We start from the raw sequence: 19,178 nt of genomic DNA, 5'->3' as shown, positions 1-19,178 counted from the left end.
TGGCTGTGTTTAGGTTACTATTTTCATTACTAATTGTAAGCTTCCGAGAACCATATCTCAATGATTGATATAAGAGATGACTTGGGGATATAGAACACACAACAGAGAGCATCAAAGCTCTTAAGTTTAACAAAAGTAAAAAACCACATAGAAAGAACTCAAAACACCATGGCTGAGATAAACTAATCTGGTTAATTGAACTTTAGCTAAAATGAATTGTCCTTTAAGAACTATCTAAAAGCTATCTTTGGGAATTCCCTGGTGGTCCAGTGGTTAGGACTCTGCGCTTTCACTGCTGAGGGCTTGGGTTCCATCATTGGTCGGGGAACTAAGATCTCATAGCTGTGCGGAGAGGCCAATAAAGAAAAAAATACATAAAAAAAAAATAAATAAAAGCCATCTTAAAGACTGTTAATGATTTTGAAGAACCAGCTTTCTGAGAAAGTCACAGTTAATCCTTTATCTTAAAATTATGAATAATGTGACATTACTTTTCCTCATAAACCTCAAAGTGCTTGAGAATCACAGACCAGTGCTCTTGGTATCTCAACTTCAGAAACACTTGCAGTGGTTCATTGTTTCCATCAACAGTGAATTATACCTAACACCACACCTGTAGTGCCTGTATGTCTCCTTCGACTTTTTTAAATTTGATTTTTAAAAACCAAACTTTTCCATGTAAAATGTGCATAGTTCTGTATACATATTATAGTACAATAAAAATTTTAAAAAATTATACCGATAAGTAATGTAAAAAGTCAAATAGGTCAGTAAACCTGACAGCAAGAAGCAGCAATCAGCTACCTCCTACCCCCTTTTCCTATTCTTGCTTTCCACTTCCCAGGAGTAACCTCTTACTTAGCTGGTTTTTTAGTATTTATTGCCATATTTCTAATTACCAGTTTATGAGGTTATTTCTTTGTTTTTCAAAACTAAACATTAGCTACCATCTTTTCAAAATGGAAATTGAAGACTTATTTTTCTTACACTCCCATCTTCCTCTCATCTCCGCTTCCTCTCATCTCATTTTCCAGGTATAATTACATCATGATTTGTGGTTAGCTGAATATTTATGGTTTATTTTATTATGGACTACGTAACTTCTGTTTACTATTGAGCCACAAAGAAAACTGTGATTGTATTTCCTTTCTTGTGTAACTTTTTGTTTATTCAACCTATGAATATATAACTGCCTCAGTTTTTTTGTTTGATTGTTTAATATTTTCTACACTCATCATTAATTCATCCTCAAAATCTTTGTCAGAGTGGTAAAACTCCTCCCAATGACCATAAACACTTAGCAGTTGATCAATTCAACTGTTTTCTTTAAAGGCATCCTTCCTGCAGCCCTCTGTCCTGTTCTAGTCTAGGGTGGTGCATTTCTAGGTGGGTTACACAGCAGCCATGAGACTTCATTTCACCATAAGTTAAGGAATTCCTTTCTTCTGTCCCTGGTGTCATGTTTCCAAGATTTTCCCTTTCTTGGTTTACACCCTTGCCTTGTAAGCACATCCTCCACTGAAAGATAAATTATTTGAGACCTGGCATCTCTGACTGTGTATTTATTCTACCCTCATACTTTGGTGGTTCAGTTATAGAATTCTATGTCGTAATTAATTTTCTCTTACATTTTGGAAGGCATTGCTCGAAGATCTTCTGGAGTCCATTCTTTTTGTTGAGAAGCTTTATAATGCTTTATTTATTTCAATTGCAGAGAAATTTCAGGTGGATGTGTCTGGAAATGGTTCTTTGTAACTTGTTTTGCTGAGCACTCTGTTGCAATCTGGAAACTGACGTCCAGATAAGATAAAACTTATTTCTTTGAAAAATTTCTCATTTATATTGCTCTGCTTTTTCTGTCCAGAACTATTTGTTAGACATTAGACTTCTTGGATTAGTTGCGCTCACTAATTTTCGTATCTTTTTTTTTCTTCTATTTCCAATATCTTTGATTTTTGTTCTACTTTCTAGGAGAATTTTTTCTATCTTATTTTCCAAACTATCTATTGAATTTTAAAAATTGGTTGTTATATTTTTATTTCTAAGAACTCTTTCTAATCCTCTTACTGTACTTTTAAGAAATCTGTTTTGTGTCATAGATGTAACTTCTTCTGTTATCTCCCTGAAGGTTCTTACAGATTTTTTCCTGTTCCCTGTATATTCTATTTACCTTAACTTTCTTTTTCTTTATCTCTGTATTTCATTATAGGATGTCCTTAAATGTTTATTTAAGGAGGATAACAAAAATCTATTGGAAGCTTTGTATGTGTGAGTCAGATAACTAGGGGGTGATCAGGCAAGAACATAGATGTTTGATTGGCACTTCACCAAATGTCAGGATCTATAGGTTTTTTTCCTCTTGACTAAGTCAGTTTTCCCAGAGAGTAATCCTTCAACATCCTGCTGAGGTTATGGGTTGAACTGTGTTCCCCCCAAAATATGTTGCAATCCTTAACTCCAGTACCTCAGAAGGTGACCTTATCTGGAAATAGGGTTGTTGCAGATGTAACTCATTTAGATGAGGTCATACTGGAGTAGGGTGAGCCTTTAATCCAATATGATGGTGTCCTTATAAGAAGATGAGACAGAGCGACACACAGACAGGAGAGAACCACCATGTGAGGATGGAGACGGAGATTGGAGTGATGCATCTGCACCAAGGAATACCTTTGGTTACCAGAAGCTGGAAGAGACAAGGAAGGATCCTAGAAGCTTTGGAGAGCATGACCCTGCCAACACCTTGATTTCGAACTTCTAGCTCCTAAACTGTTGGACAATACATGTTGTTTAAACCACCTAATTTGTAGTACTTTGCTACAACAGCCCTAGGAAACTAATACAGATGCATAAGCCTGGTTTTCAGGAATCAGCAGGGAAAGGATGCTAGAGGTTGATCGCATTTAGTATCTAGACTTTTATTTATTCCCCCCTTCTCACTATGGCACTTTTCCTCTGCCCTCAGCTCTGCCTCTTTCGCTCAATTTTTCCAGTATCTAAGCCTCCAATATTATGCTATAGTGGAGGAAGGATAGCCTTCTGGTGGTACAGGGTGGGGGAAGTCACCTTTTATTCTAAACTGGTGTTTAACTGCTCTTTATACATATAATCAGTCAATCCTCCCACACTCTCATCCTACCTTCGGAAGTACTTGGTCCTTCTGAGTTCAATTCTTTTCTGAGGTTTTTGCCCTTCGACTAAGTTTGTTCTAAACTGCTCCCCCCACAGTTGAAGGGTAAGTAGGCTTTCAGCTTTTTCAGTGCTGTTAAGTCTGCTTTTTTGGTTGTCAATATTTTGGCTTTTATGTTTTATTCTTATGAGTCTATATCTTTTTTAAAAAATCATCTATGATTATTTTGGTGAGGATTCAGGAAGGAGCATAGAAATGGATGTGCTCAATCAAGCATGTTTAGCTGGAAATCCAACCATATAACTTTTTAGAGGATCTAGTTGCCAGCTAAGTAGAAATAGAACTTGTTCAACTTGATAAAACCTACAGCTAATATAATATTTAATTATATATAATGGCAAAGGTATATAATAAGTATATAATATACTTAATGGCGAAAGATTGAATGCTTTCCCCCTAAGATCAGGAAAAAAACAAGTATGTTTACTCTCACCACTTTTACTCAACATTGTACAGGAGATGCTAGCCAATGCAATCAGGTAAGTTTTGCTTTTTGGAACTTTCTGGAAAAGAAAATTTTTTTTTCTGAATACTTTCAGATTGGTCGAGTCTGTGGATGTGGAACCCATGGATACAGAAAGCCAACTGTAGTTAACTGTATGTCAAGTGTACCTCAATAAAGCTGTTAAAAATTCAGCTCAGAGAAAGATAAATATCATATGATATCACTTATATGTGGAATCTAAAAAAATAATACAAATGAACTTATTTACAAAACAAAAATAGACCCACAGATATAGAAAACAAACTTATGGTTACCAAAGGGGAAGGGGTGGAGGGAGGGATAAATTAGGAGTTTGGGATTAGTAGATACACACTACTATATATGAAATAGATAAACAACAAGAACCTACTGTATAGCATAGGGAACTCTACTCAATATTTTGTAATAACCTATAATGGAAAAGAATCTGAAAAAGAATAACTGAATCACTTTGCTGTACACTTGAAGCTAACACAACATTGTAAATTAACAATACCTGAATTTTTTAAAAAGTGCTGCAATAAAAAAAATAGACTCAACTCCAGTCATTTTGGTGAGGTTTCTGGATGGAGCAGAGAAATAGATGTGCTTCATCCACCATGTTTAACTGAAAATCCAATCACATAACTTTTTAAAGAATCCCATTCTCATTTCAAGAACATAAAAAAAAAATGTTTGCTTGCTGTATTTCTCTCTATTACTCATTAATACTCCCATTCATTTATGCCTCATCTTGTTCCCAACCTAACCAAGTTCTGGGTTGGGTACTAGGGATGGGCTCCAATGCAATGAATTACCAAAGGTGCCTGGAATGTTACTGCCTGTAGTTAAATCAAGTACAAATCTCTCCCTGAAGCAAGAGAATAGAACAAGCAATGTTTCAGGTTCTTTTCTTTTCAATAAATGCCTTGAGTAGTCATGTCATAAATGGTTAGTCTCAAAAATGAAGGAGGCAAGTAAATTAGATAGCGTGTCTTAGCATTTGCAATTTCATATGTGCCCCCTCCCTCCTCACCCCTTCGTCCAACCCTTATTCAAGTCTTAATAGTATCAGAAAAATACCTCGACTCTACAGGTTCCTGGGATGGGTGGAGTGAGCATGAATGATGTACACATGTATGGTATGCCCAGGACATGTGTGGGCATGTCAGAGGCACACCTATCCCATGATTGGTGAATCTAGATTGGAATTATTTTCCTCAGAACTGCTTTAATCATGCATTACTTCTTTTTAATAAAAGGAGCCTCTGGTTTTACCAGTTATATTTTCCTTACAACCCCAGTAGACAAATAATGGTTTTCATTTTAGATGTTTTTGTTCTCACAGTTGAATGGGAAAGTCCCAAAATGATAGGGAATTTTTCTTGTATATAATTCAGAAACAGAAACTCCCAGATCACAAAGATCCTTAAAATAGAAATCAGAAGGCTCCAGTCTGGAATAGTACCTTACAAATGAGGTAAAGCAATTTACTAAGTTGTTAAAGGAAGGAAAAGAAAGAAAATTGGGGAGAATGAGCCCTTTGAAGGTAGTGTCTGTGTTTTATTACCTCTGTACTCATAGTGCCAAGCATAATAGGTAGACATCTGTTGTGCATCTACCCTTTGGGGTGTCATTTGCATTCCTCTCCTCTTACCCTGATACCAGACCACCTCTTCCCTGTGGGGAAGTCCTATCATGTGGATCTGGTGATATTCTCAGTGTTCACTCACCCACAGGTGAAATTTCTTGGCTGAAATTTTCTATTTTTTCATTTGTCTCAGGCATGTTCAAAATTTCTCATTGAAGCATTCTTTATGATGGTCTCTTTAAAATCCCTGTCGGATAGTTCCAATGTCTGTGTTATCTTGGTCTTGCCATCTGTTTGTCTTTTCTCATTCTAGTGGAGATTTTCCTGATTTGTGAGAAAAGGATTTCTTTTTTAAATTAGTTCCAGACATCCTGGTTATTATGTTTCGAGATGTCTTATTTAAATCTTCAGTTTTAGCAGGTTTCCTCGGACACCACACCAGTGGAGGAAGGGTGATGCTGCCTTTCACCGCCATGTGGGAGTGGAAGCCAAGCTCTTCACATCATCTCCAAGGAAGCTTTGGAGGATGGAGGGCTTTTTACCTGGATGACTCAGGTGAAAGTCCTGGCTCCTCACTCGGCCTTCTCTGACACCACTCCAGTGTGGGGAGAGGCAGGGAGGAGCAGGCCTCATTCCAGCTGGGTGAGGATGGAAGTCTAGGCTCTCCACTCAACCTCTGTTGACAAGGGTGGAGGTGGGGCCTCAGTTTTTCCTGAGGCATTTGGCTGCAGTAGGGCCATTATTGTCTAAAAGTTTTCAGTCTTGCCAGACTGCCCCTTTCCTGTCCTTTGGCTAGGAAGAATGGGGTTTTCTTGGACTTTTTTTTTTTTTTTTTAATCTACATCTGTTGGCATTTCTAGGTTTTAGCTTCTCCAGGACCCAGCTGAGAATATGAGGGAAAAAGAAAACCTAGGGAACTCAATGCATGTCAATCCTTGTGTCCTGAGGTCCCTAGCCATTCTGTTTTCTTTGCTCCACCTTTCAAAGCCATCTTTATTTGTTTTAAATATAACGTCCAGGGTTTTTAGTTGTATTTAGTGGAAGGAATAAGGAGAAGTGTGCCTATTCCATTTTTCCCACAACCAGAAGTGTCTTTAGTTTACTTTTCATACCTAAAAGACCCAGTTGGGAATCTTATCACTTGTATTTAAATCCCAACTGTGCCATCATGGATGATTCTTTTTTTTGAAAAAAAAATTGTTTTAATTGGAATTTTTAAAATAAGGTTCCTCTGCAATGTTACAAAACTCATTTTGAGAATGCCCACTCAAAGCTTATGTTCAGAATCAGTGAGTTATAAGCAGAGAGCAATAATTATTTATTTACATAAAAGAACATCTGAAAGGGAGAAAATTCAGAAATATAAATATATGTACGCTATATATTGTTGAAGGACAGGCATGTGGCTCAAGTAAAAATTTTTCTGACTTAAATTAATCACGCAATGTGGTATCCTAGATTAGACCCTGGATTCCATAAAGAACACTGGTAGAAACAAAGGTGAATCCCAAATATAGTCTGTAAATTAGTTAATAGTATTGTAGCAACGTTAATTTCTTTTTTTTGTCATTTAATTTTTATTTTTTAATTTTTTAAATTAAATTAAATTAATTTTTTTATACATCAGGCTCTTATTAGTCATCCATTTTATACACATCAGTGTATACATGTCAATTCCAATCTCCCAATTCATCACACCCCCACCCCCACCCCCACCCCTTTCCCCCCTTGGTATCCATACGTTTGTTCTCTACATCTGTGTCTCAACTTCTGCCCTGCAAACCAGTTCATCTGTACCATTTTTCTAGGTTCCACATACATGCGTTAATATAGGATATTTGTTTTTCTCTTTCTGACTTACTTCACTCTATATGACACTCTCTAGATCCATCCATGTCTCAACAAATGACCCAATTTCGTTCCTTTTTATGGCTGAATAATATTCCATTGTATATATGTACCACTTCTTCTTTATCCATTCGTCTGTCGATGGGCATTTAGGTTGCTTCCATGACCTGGCTATTGTAAATAGTGCTGTAATGAAGATTGGGGTGCATGTGTCTTTTTGAATTATGGTTTTCTCTGGGTATATGCCCAGTAGTGGGATTGCTGGATCATATGGTAATTCTATTTTTAGTTTTTTAAGCAACCTCCATACAGTTTTCCAAAGTGGCTGTATCAATTTACATTCCCACCAACAGTGCAAGAGGGTTCCCTTTTCTCCACACCTTCTCCAGCATTTGTTGTTTGTAGATTTTCTGATGATGCCCATTCTAACTGGTGTGAGGTGATATCTCATTGTAGTTTTGATTTGCATTTCTCTAATAATTAGTGATGTTGAGCAGCTTTTCATGTGCTTCTTGGTCATCTGTATGTCTTCTTTGGAGAAATGTCTATTTAAGTCTTCTGCCCATTTTTGGATTGGATTGTTTGTTTTTTTAATATTGAGCTGCATGAGCTGTTTATATATTTTGGAGATTAATCCTTTGTCTGATGATTCGTTTGCAAATATTTTCTCCCATTCTGAGAGTTGTCTTTTCGTCTTGTTTATGGTTTCCTTTGCTGTGCAAAAGCTTTTAAGTTTCATTAGGTCCCATTTGTTTATTTTTGCTTTTATTTCCATTACTCTAGGAGGTGGATCAAAAAATATCTTGCCGTGATTTATGTCAAAGAGTGTTCTTCCTATGTTTTCCTCTAAGAGTTTTATAGTATCCAGTCTTACATTTAGGTCTCTAATCCATTTTGAGTTTATTTTTGTGTATGGCGTTAGGGAGTGTTCTAATTTCATTCTTTTACATGTAGCTATCCAGTTTCCCCAGCACCACTTATTGAAAAGACTGTCTTATCTCCGCTGTATATCCTTGCCTCCTTTGTCATAGATTGGTTGACCATAGGTGTGTGGCTTTATCTCTGGGCTTTCTATCTTGTTCCATTGATCTATGTTTCTGTTTTTGTGCCAGTACCACATTGTCTTGATTACTGTAGCTTTGTAGTATAGTCTGAAGTCAGGGAGTCTGTTTCCTCCAGCTCCGTTTTTTTCCCTCAAGACTGCTTTGGCTATTCGGGGTCTTTTGTGTCTCCATACAAATTTTAAGATTTTTTTGTTCTAGTTCTGTAAAAAATGCCATTGGTAATTTGATAGGGATTGCATTGAATCTGTAGATTGCTTTGGGTAGTATAGGCATTTTCACAATATTGATTCTTCCAATCCAAGAACATGGTATATCTCTCGATCTGTTGGTATCATCTTTAATTTCTTTCATCAGTGTCTTATAGTTTTCTGCATACAGGTCTTTTGTCTCCCTAGGTAGGTTTATTCCTAGGTATTTTATTCTTTTTGTTGCAATAGTAAATGGGAGTGTTTCCTTAATTTCTCTTTCAGATTTTTCATCATTAGTGTATAGGAATGCAAGAGATTTCTGTGCATTAATTTTGTATCCTGCAACTTTACCAAATTCATTGATTAGCTCTAGTAGTTTTCTGGTGGCATCTTTAGGATTCTCTATGTATAGTTTCATGTCATCTGCAAACAGTGACAGTTTTACTTCTTCTTTTCCAATTTGTATTCCTTTAATTTCTTTTTCTTCTCTGATTGCCATGCCTAGGACTTCCAAAACTATGTTGAATAATAGTGGTGAGAGTGGACATCCTTGTCTTGTTCCTGATCATAGAGGAAATGCTCTCAGTTTTTCACCATTGGGAATGATGTTTGCTGTGGGTTTGTCGTATATGGCCTTTATTATGTTGAAGTAGGTTCCCTCTATGCCTACTTTCTAGAGAGTTTTTATCATAAATGGGTGTTGAATTTTGTCAAAAGCTTTTTCTGCATCTATTGAGATGATCATATGGTTTTTATCCTTCAGTTTGTTAATATGGTGTATCACATTGATTGTTTTTTGTATATTGAAGAATCCTTGCATCTCTGGGATTAATCCCACTTGATCATGGTGTATGATCCTTTTAATGTGTTGATGGATTCTGTTTGCTAGTATTTTGTTGAGGATTTTTGCCTTTATATTCATCAGTGATATTGGTCTGTAATTTTCTTTTTTTGTAGTATCTTTGTCTGGTTTCTGTATCAGGGTGATGGTGGCCTCATAGAATGAGTTTGGGAGTTTTCCTTCCTCTGCAATTTTTTGGAAGAGTTTGAGAAGGATAGGTGTTAGGTCTTCTCTAAATGTTTGATAGAATTCACCTGTGAAGCCATCTGGTCCTGGACTTTTGTTTGTTGGAAGATTTTTAATGACAGTTTCAATTTCATTACTTGTGATTGGTCTGTTCATATTTTCTATTTCTTCCTTGTTCAGTCTTGGAAGGTTATACCTTTCTAAGAATTTGTCCACTTCTTCCAGGTTGTCCATTTTATTGGCATAGAGTTGCTTGTAGTAGTCTCTTAGGATGCTTTGTATTTCTTTTTTTTAAACTCTAATCTGTCTCCCTGTTTCTAATCTTATTTATTTATTTAATTTTATTTATTTATTTATTTATTTATTTATTTATTTATGGCTGTGTTGGGTCTTCATTTCTGTGCGAGGGCTTTCTCTATTTGAGGCAAGCGGGGGCCACTCTTCATCGCAGTGCATGGGCCTCTCACTATCGCGGCCTCTGTTGTTGCGGAGCACAGACTCCAGACGCGCAGGCTCAGTAGTTGTGGCACATGGGCTTAGTTGCTCTGTGGCATGTGGGATCTTCCCAGACCAGGGCTCGAACCCGTGTCCCCTGCATTGGCAGGCATATTCTCAACCATTGCACCACCAGGGAAGCCCGGATGCTTTGTATTTCTGTGGTGTCCTTTGTAACTTCTCCTTTTTCGTTTCTAATTTTATTGATTTGAGTCCTCTCCCTCTTTTTCTTGGTGAGTCTGGCTAATGGTTTATCAATTTTGTTTATCTTCACAAAGAACCAGATTTTAGTTTTATTGATCTTTGCTATTGTTTTCTTTGTTTCTATTTCATTTATTTCTGCTCTGATCTTTATGATTTCTTTCCTTCTGCTAACTTTGGGTTTTGTTTGTTCTTCTTTCTCCAGTTCCTTTAGGTGTAAGGTTAGATTGTTTATTTGAGATTTTTCTTGTTTCCAGAGGTATGCTTGTATAGCTATAAAATTCCCTCTTAGAACTGCTTTTGCTGCATCCCATAGGTTTTGGATCGTCGTGTTTTCATTGTCATTTGTCTCTAGGTATTTTTTGATTTCCTCTTTGATTTCTTCAGTGATCTGTTGGTTATTTAGTAACGTATTGTTTAGCCTCCATGTGTTTGCAATTTTTACTTTTTTTCCCGTGTAATTGATTTCTAATCTCATAGCGTTGTGGTCAGAAAAGATGCTTGATATGATTTCAATTTTCTTAAATTTACTGAGGTTTGATTTGTGACCCAAGATGTGATCTCTCCTGGAGAATGTTCCATGAACACTTGAGAAGAAAGTGTAATCTGCTGTTTTTGGATGGAATGGCCTATAAATATCAATTAAATCTATCTGGTCTGTTGTGTCATTTAAAGCTTCTGTTTCCTTGTTAATTTTCTCTTTGGATGATCTGTCCATTGGTGTAAGTGAGGTGTTAAAGTCACCCACTATTACTGTGTTACCTTCGATTTCCTCTTTTATAGCTGTTAGCAGTTGCCTTATGTATTGAGGTGCTCCTATGTTGGGTGCATACATATTTATAATTGTTATATCTTCTTCTTGGATTGATCCCTTGATCATTATGTAGTGTCCTTCCTTGTCTCTGGTAACATTCTTTATTTTAAAGTCTATTTTATGTGATATGAGTATTGCTACTCCAGCTTTTTTTGATTTCCATTTGCATGGAATATCTTTTTCTATCCCCTCACTTTCAGTGTGTATGTGTCCCTAGTTCTGAAGTGGGTCTCTTGTAGACAGCATATATATGGGTCTTGTTTTTGTATCCATTCAGCCAGTCTATGTCTTTTGGTTGAAGCATTTAATCCATTTACATTTAAGGTAATTATTGATATGTGTGTTCCTATTACCATTTTCTTAATTGTTTTGGGTTTGTTTTCATAGGTCCTTTTCTTCTCTTGTGTTTCCCACTTAGAGAAGTTCCTTTAGCATTTGTTGTAGAGCTGGTTTGGTGGTGCTGAATTCTCTTAGCTTTTGCTTGTCTGTAAAGCTTTCGATTTCTCCATCGAATCTGAATGAGATCCTTGCTGGGTAGAGTAATCTTGGTTGTAGGTTCTTTCCTTTCATTACTTTGTATGTATACATCATTCCCTTGTATGTTATTTGTCGTTTTTCCCTTGCTGCTTTCAATAGTTTTTCTTTGTGTTTAATTTTTGCCAATTTGATTACTATGTGTCTCAGTGTGTTTCTCTTTGGGTTTATCCTGTATGGGACTCTCTGTGCTTCCTGGACTTGGGTGGCTCTTTCCTTTGCCATGTTAGGGATGTTTTCAACTATAATCTCTTCAAATATTTTCTCTGGTCCTTTCTCTCTCTCTTCTCCTTCTGGGACCCCTGTAATGTGAATGTTGTCCCAGAGGTCTCTTAGGCTGTCTTCATTTGTTTTCATTCTTTTTTCTTTACTCTGTTCCACAGCAGTGAATTCTACCATTCTGTCTTCCAGGTCACTTATCCGTTCTTCTGCCTCAGTTATTCTGCTATTGATTCCTTCTAGTGTATTTTTCATTTCAGTTATTGTATTGGTCATCTCTGTTTGTTTGTTCTTTAGTTCTTCTAGATGTTTGTTAAACATTTTTTGCATCTTCTCCGTCTTTGCCTCCATTCTTTTTCCGAGGTCCTGGATCATCTTCACTATCATTATTCTGAATTCTTTTCTGGAAGATTGCCTATCTCCACTTCATTTAGTTGTTTTTCTGGGGTTTTATCTTGTTCCTTCATCTGGTTCATAGTCCTCTGCCTTTTCATTTTGTTTAACTTTCTGTGAATGGTTTTCGTTCCACAGGCTACAGGATTGTAGTTCTTCTTGCTTCTGCTGTCTGCCCTCTGGTGGATGAAGCTATCTAAGAGGCTTGTGGAAGTTTCCTAGTGGGAGGGACTGGTGGTGGGTAGAGCTGGCTGTTGCTCTGGTGGGCAGAGCTCAGTAAAACTTTAATCCACTTGTCTGCTGATGGGTGGGGCTGGGTTCCCTCCCTGTTGGTTGTTTGGCCTGAGGCGACCTAACACTTGAGCCTCCCCTGGCTCTTTCGTGGGGCTAATGGCAGACTCTGGGAGGGCTCATGCCAAGGAGTACTTCCCAGAGCTTCTGTTGCCAGTGTCCTTGTCCTCACAGTGAGGCACAGCCACCCCCCGCCTCTGCAGGAGACCCTCCAACACTAGCAGGTAGGTCTGGTTCAGTCTCCTATGGGGTCACTGCTCCTTCCCCTGGGTCCCAATGCACACACGACTTTGTGTGTGCCCTCCAAGAGTGGAGTATCTGTTTCCCGCAGTCATGTCGAATCCTGCAATCAAATCCCGCTAGCCTTCAAAGTCTGATTCTCTAAGAATTCCTCCTCCCATTGCCAGACCCCCAGGTTTGGAAGCCTGACGTGGGGCTCAGAACCTTCGCTCCAGTGGGTGGACTTCTGTGGTATAAGTGTTCTCCAATTTGTGAATCACCCACCCAGTGGTTATGGGATTTGATTTTATTGTGATTGAGCCCTTCCTACCGTCTCATTGTGGCTTCTCCTTTGTCTTTCGATGTGGGGTATCTTTTTTGGTGAGTTTCAGTGTCTTCCTGTCGATGATTGTTCAGCAGTTAGTTGTGATTTCGATGTTCTCGAAAGAGGGAGTGAGAGCGCATCCTTCTACTCTGCCATCTTGAACCAATCAGCTTTGGATGATTCTTTAAGTCTCTGTTTCCTCTCTCTAAAATGAGGATTATATGAGCATTTGCCTCATGGGATTGTAGTGAGGGATTAAATGAAAATTTTACATATATATATATATATATATATATATATATATATATATATATCTCATCAGCCCAGGGCCAGTGGCTGGCACATAGCAAGTGCTCAATAAAGCACTAAGCTTTTATTACTTACAATGTCATAAAATAAATATCTGCTGGATAGATTGCCCCAACCCATGGGTTAGGAGGCTGTAGCTTCTCTTTTCAATGTTTTGTGCTATCTGATATATTCCAGGAGAATGTATGTCAAGTCTACTCCTGAATTAACCTACACTTCAACCCAGTTTCTCTATTGCATTGCACCTTAAGGTCTCAATCCTCAGTACCAAGGTCAGGCCTTTTTCTGCTGGTCACTATTGCCCATATCATAACTGCTCCAGGTAGTTGCAGCTCTCCACTGCCTCAAGTGTTCACAGAGGTCTCTCCTTAGTTTACCCCCAAACACCTCATATATCAGGCTTACCAAAAGTTTTAACATAAATGAGTATTAGTACAGAGAAAATGGAATTTTAAAACTGTATATCAATCATTAGTACTCCTAAATCAGCCATGCTACAAAATCTTGGTAATTTTGTATCAACTAAAGGCTCTTGAAAGCCTCTTTACAGCTTTTACAACCTATAAAGCAAAAGGCAAAAATTACAGCTGTAATTTTTAAAACAATATTTTCTCTTATCCCTAAAACACTAAGAACAGTGTTTCTACAATACTCTTTACAACAAAGGAGTATTAAAACCATCTTTTAAAAATATTTTTTTCCTGTGTCTTTCCACAAGGGATTCAAATATCTTAAGGCATAATTAGGTAGCTCTAATTTATATAACTTTATACTCTCCAAAGATACATCTTCTTTTTATGTGTCCAGGAAATATTCACAAAATGTGATTTTAAAAAGTTAATAAGGGGCCTTCCCTGGTGGCGCAGTGGTTGAGAATCTGCCTGCCAATGCAGGGGACATGGGTTCGAGCCCTGGTCTGGGAAGATCCCACATGCCGCGGGGCAACTAGGCCCGTGAGCCACAACTACTGAGCCTGCACATCTGGAGCCTGTGCTCCGCAACAAGAGAGGCCACGATAGTGAGAGGCCCGCACACCGCGATGAAGAGTGGCCCCCGCTTGCCACAACTAGAGAAAGCCCTCGCACAGAAACGAAGACCCAACACAGCCAAAAATAAATAAATAAATTTTTTAAAAAAGTTAATAAATTTCAAAAAATAAGAATGATATAGGCAACATTGGTTTTTGACCATATTATTTTGTGCCTAATGCAAGTAAATTAGAAATTAATAACAAGACTATACCAGTAAATCATAAACATTTATTGGATCAAAGAGGAAACTGAAACTGAATTTCACATAGGAAAACATCTGAGATACATGCAAAATGCAAAGTCCTAATACATTAATTTTTTAAAAAAGCAAAACTGACAATAAAAGACTTAATTGTTCAAATCAAGACATTAGAAAAACACAAGAAAACAATCCTAGTGTTATAAAAAATAATGAATTAAAGATAAAAGCAAAATTAATAACTTTTAAAAAAGTGTCAGGGCTTCCCTGGTGGCGCAGTGGTTGGGAGTCTGCCTGCTAATGCAGGGGACGCGGGTTCGAGCCCTGGTCTGGGGGGATCCCGCGTGCCGCGGAGCAACTGGGCCCGTGAGCCACAATTGCTGAGCCTGCGCATCTGGAGCCTGTGCTCCGCAACGGGAGAGGCCGCGATGGTGAGAGGCCCGCGCGCCGTGATGAGGAGTGGCCCCCGCTTGCCACAACTGGAGAGGGCCCTCGCGCAGAAACGAGGACCCAACACAGCCAAAAATAAATAAAATAAATAAATTAAAAAAAAAAAAAGTGTCAGATCTGAGAAATAAATCCAAAACCGAATTCTTCAAAAAGTAAAGCAAGATTAATAAACTGTTTCTTAATTTAATTGAGGTTAACAGAGTGAAATCATAAGTACATAAAATAAGAATTTATATGAGGGGATTAAATATAGATACAGGAGAAATTAATAGATTCAGGAGAGACTACCGTGTATATCACTAGAAAAGAAATTTGAGAACCTGGTTCAAAAGAGGGATTGCCAAAACTGACCTTAGAAGGGATAGAAAATATAAATAGACTGATTACCATAGAAAAAATGGGGGGAAATATTAAAGAGCTATTCCCCCAAAACCACCCTGGCACAAATATTTTCACTGAACTTCTACCAAACCTTTAAGAAATAATGACTCTGTGCTGCTATGTTCTAAAGTAGGGAAGGAAAAGACTTCTAAATTTTTAATGAAGTGAATATAACCACAAAGATAATACCAAAAAATAAAACTATAGCTCAATATCACTTATGAATATTTATATAAAAATTCAGAACTGCATATTAGCAAACAAGGAGTACATTAAAAGAATAACACAACTTCACTGAGTGGTATCTACTCCAGGAATTTGAGGATTGTTCAATAACTCACCATTCACTACAGAAAAAGTGGGAAAATCATATCATCTCCACAAGTGCTGAAAAGCGTTTGATGAAATACGACATTCATTTTTTTAAATAGCTATTAATAAGATAGGAATAATAAGGTGGATTATTTAATAAATTATATTGAGATTACTGGCTATTCATCTGAAAAAAAGAGAACTGGATTTTTTCTTCTCAGATTAAACCAAAACAAATTACAGATGCATTAGATTAAATGAAAAAAAAAGGTAAATTCATAAAAGTATTAGAAGAAAATGTGGGAGAATTTCCAAAATCATTTGAATCAGGGAAGAACTTGCCCAGTAACACAAAAATCAAGAACCATGAAACAACAGGTTTATATATTCAACTACCTAAAAACAACAATAACAAAGAATTCTGCATAGCACTGAAACTTCATAAACAAAAGAAAAGGATAAATAATAAACTTGGAAAAAATATTTATGTCAGAGTTAATTTTTCCTAAATATAGAGTACCTATAAATTAAACAGCAAAATCCAATATAAAAATGGAAAAGAACATAAATAGTGCACAGAAAAGGAAATACAAATGGCTCTTAAATGTATAAATATATGCATAATCTCATTCATTATAAAAGATACCATTTTTTACATGTCAGATCGGCAAATATAAAACATATGGCTCTACATCATGTTGATGAGGGTTGGAGAAACAGCCATTCCCATATATTTTCAGTGGTAGTGAAAACTGATTTAACTTCTGTGGAAAGCACTTCAGCAATATCTGCCAAAATACAAATGCATGTACCCTTTGACCCAGAAATTCCACTAATAGGAAATTATCCTCCAAAAATATTCATAATTTATGATATTTCACACAAACAAGGATTCACCGTAGCATTGCTGTATATATTTATTTAATAGCTAAACTTTGGAAACAACCTACATGTCCATAATTAGGAGACCAATTTCCTAATTACAGTAGATACATACAACAGAATACTGAACAGCTTTCACAAATGGAACAGCACTGTGTATACTGGTTAGGAACTACCTCCAAGATACATTATCAAATAAAAAGGCAAAACAGTGATAGTGGATGATACCATTTGTTTATATAAAACAAAAATAAACCCACAAACATGCATATTTCATATATCTATTTTATATTTACATATTATATATATATATTTTAATGTTTCTGTTAGTTTACCCAAGACACTGGCAACCCTGGTTACTTCTTATGAGTGAACTGGGTGCCTGAAGGGAAGATGCAGGAAGGAAGCTTACTATTCACTCTATCCTCTTGTCTTATGTCAGGTTCCCTAGATGCAGAGATAGGGATTCTTGAGTATGTGATTTCAGGAAAAAGGGCATGCAGGAAGCAAGATAGGGCAGGGATCATAAGCTAAGCAAGAATGTGTCTTGCCTGGAGTCTAGCTTCTGCTTGACACCTTGAGGAGCTCTGGAGTGCTAACTGTGCCTTGAGACAGAGGGTACAGGCTTTTGTATCCTTATCAGTCAGTCACTGGTTGTGAGCTGCCTTCAGGAGGAGGAAGTATCCTCTCAGGAGAAGTGGCTCCTATTGGCCGAAGGCAATTCTCCAGAAAAAGGGCCGCTCTAAGCAATTCACAATCAATCTTTAGAGCGGCCAAGGAACTAGACAAGAAAAAGGGATCTAGGCCCAATAGGTGTCTACTACAAACTCATTGTACTGCCTCAGATCTGTAGAGTATGTACTTACCTCCTCAAGAAAAAAAAAAAATCAATTAAAAAAATCAATATTACAGAAGGGTCTCTTATTGTGGTTTGTCTAGATTCTAAATCCTGCATGAATGCCAAAATTTAAACGGTAATAGTTAGCCTTAGAAATCCTTAGCAAGTCTCCAATTTTGGATAACATGTTAGTCAATCTTCCCACCAGTATTGGAACGAACTGCGTTTTTCTGGACGAGCACCACATGAAATAGTTGGCTTGCATTTAGGTGACCTTCTGTTTGAAAAACCCACAACTTTAAACACTGGACTCATATTCATTGACAGAGTCGCCAGCATACAAAGAGGAACTGAGGGAAGAGTAGATTTTTATCTCCTTTCCCAGGCTCACCTCAGGACGAATGGTAGGGGGATCAAGCATATCATTTGTCTCTATCCTTTATTTTTCCATACCAAATATAGTTATGAATGTAGTAGATGTTGCACAGAAAAAAATTATCCGAAAATTGGACAAAAGGCAAAAAGACAATTAAGGGACCTTTTAATATCATGTAAGAGCATTTTCTAATAGACTCACGTGAGATCATGTCTCTCAGAAAGTGTAACTTTTTTGGCTAGCAACTGATTAGGGGCCTAGATGTCTCACAACTCTGTAAGGTTAGATGTTAACTTGCAAAAACTGGTAAGATATGATTTTTTCCCCCATCTGGTAGAGAAGACAATCCAAAGGCTTTGGTTTTATTGCTTCGTAGGAGATAAACCAGCTTCATATCTAACTCAGCAATCTGATCTCAGCATTCCTTTTCCCACTGACATTTACACCCCGGGTTCTCATATCCTTATCCAACTATTTTCTCTGTCTTCCGGTTCCTTCATTAGTGAGTTAAATAAAACTTTGACATGTGCTCACTATTTATATGAGGATCATGCCTTTTAAATAATTTGAGAAAATATGCTTTTTCAGTGTAAATTAATATAGTGTAAAATTATATGGTTAAATGCACATACAATGTAGCTTGCTATAAAATAATACATCGAGAGATAGTGAATCCTTGTGGGATAAAATGCTACCAGATTCATTTTACATTATCTTCTATCTTGAGTGCAGGATTGTATTTGTGTTTAAATCTGGGTTTGTGACTGTTAACCTGGCTGCTGAAATACTTAACATACTGATATAGGTAGTGCTTTGAAAAATGGCTTCACCAGGAAAGAGAATAAAAATTAAAAAAATTCATATATTTTTTCCTGGTGCATTTTCCCCCCAAATCTCCTTAGCAGAGCCCTGGGGCTAGGGTTGCCAAATTTAGCAAATACAAATACAAGACGTCTAGTTAAATTCGAACTTCAGATAAACATTTAGTAATTTTTAAATATGTCCCAAATATTGTAAGTATTTTCTGTGAAGAGCCTACCTGGAGTATCTCAAAGTTCAGGGGTTGTAGAAAGCAGGTAAGTGATTGCCAGTAGTGCCAGAAATGCAAAGGATCATAGGCAGAGTTTGAGTCCTGTGCTGGGGAATCCCAAAAGCCAAACCCAGCAAGTGGAATCCTGTTGTCAATTCCAAGGAGTGAAAGTTGAAGCCTTGGGTCAGAAGCTGGGTGGCACTGTAATAGGGCAAACAGCTAGAGCCAGGAATGGAGCCAGTCAGGGGAACTGACAAAGCTGCTTTGAAGGTTAATGTGTTTAAAGTGGGTTTTTACTGCCCAAGGACTCTGGAGAGTCCATCCAGATGAGTGAGTTGACTACACATATTTTAAAAATTCAGACTCAAAGAGGACATATTTTTTAAATTGTGGTAAAATGTACATAACATAAAATTTATACGATGCCAACCATTCTTAAGTGTACAACTCAGTAGCAATAAGTACATTGACAGTGTTGCACAACCACCACCACTATCTATTTCCAGAACTT

The 19,178-nt window shown here is 37.2% G+C and overlaps 1 long non-coding RNA gene across 1 annotated transcript in view; it reads right to left on the bottom strand.

The window, feature by feature from the left end:
* Window positions 1-18,771, bottom strand: part of LOC130709023 (uncharacterized) — a 41,770-nt gene extending 22,999 nt beyond the window's left edge. Inside the window, exon 1 of the long non-coding RNA XR_009009437.1 lies at window positions 18,677-18,771. This is a non-coding gene — a long non-coding RNA (uncharacterized LOC130709023). The remainder of the gene's footprint in view (window positions 1-18,676) is intronic.
* Window positions 18,772-19,178: the final 407 nt, after the last annotated feature.

This window comes from Balaenoptera acutorostrata, chromosome 10, assembly GCF_949987535.1.
Source record: "Balaenoptera acutorostrata chromosome 10, mBalAcu1.1, whole genome shotgun sequence".
Classification (NCBI taxonomy): domain Eukaryota; kingdom Metazoa; phylum Chordata; class Mammalia; order Artiodactyla; family Balaenopteridae; genus Balaenoptera; species Balaenoptera acutorostrata.
This window is presented reverse-complemented; position numbering and strand designations above follow the sequence as displayed.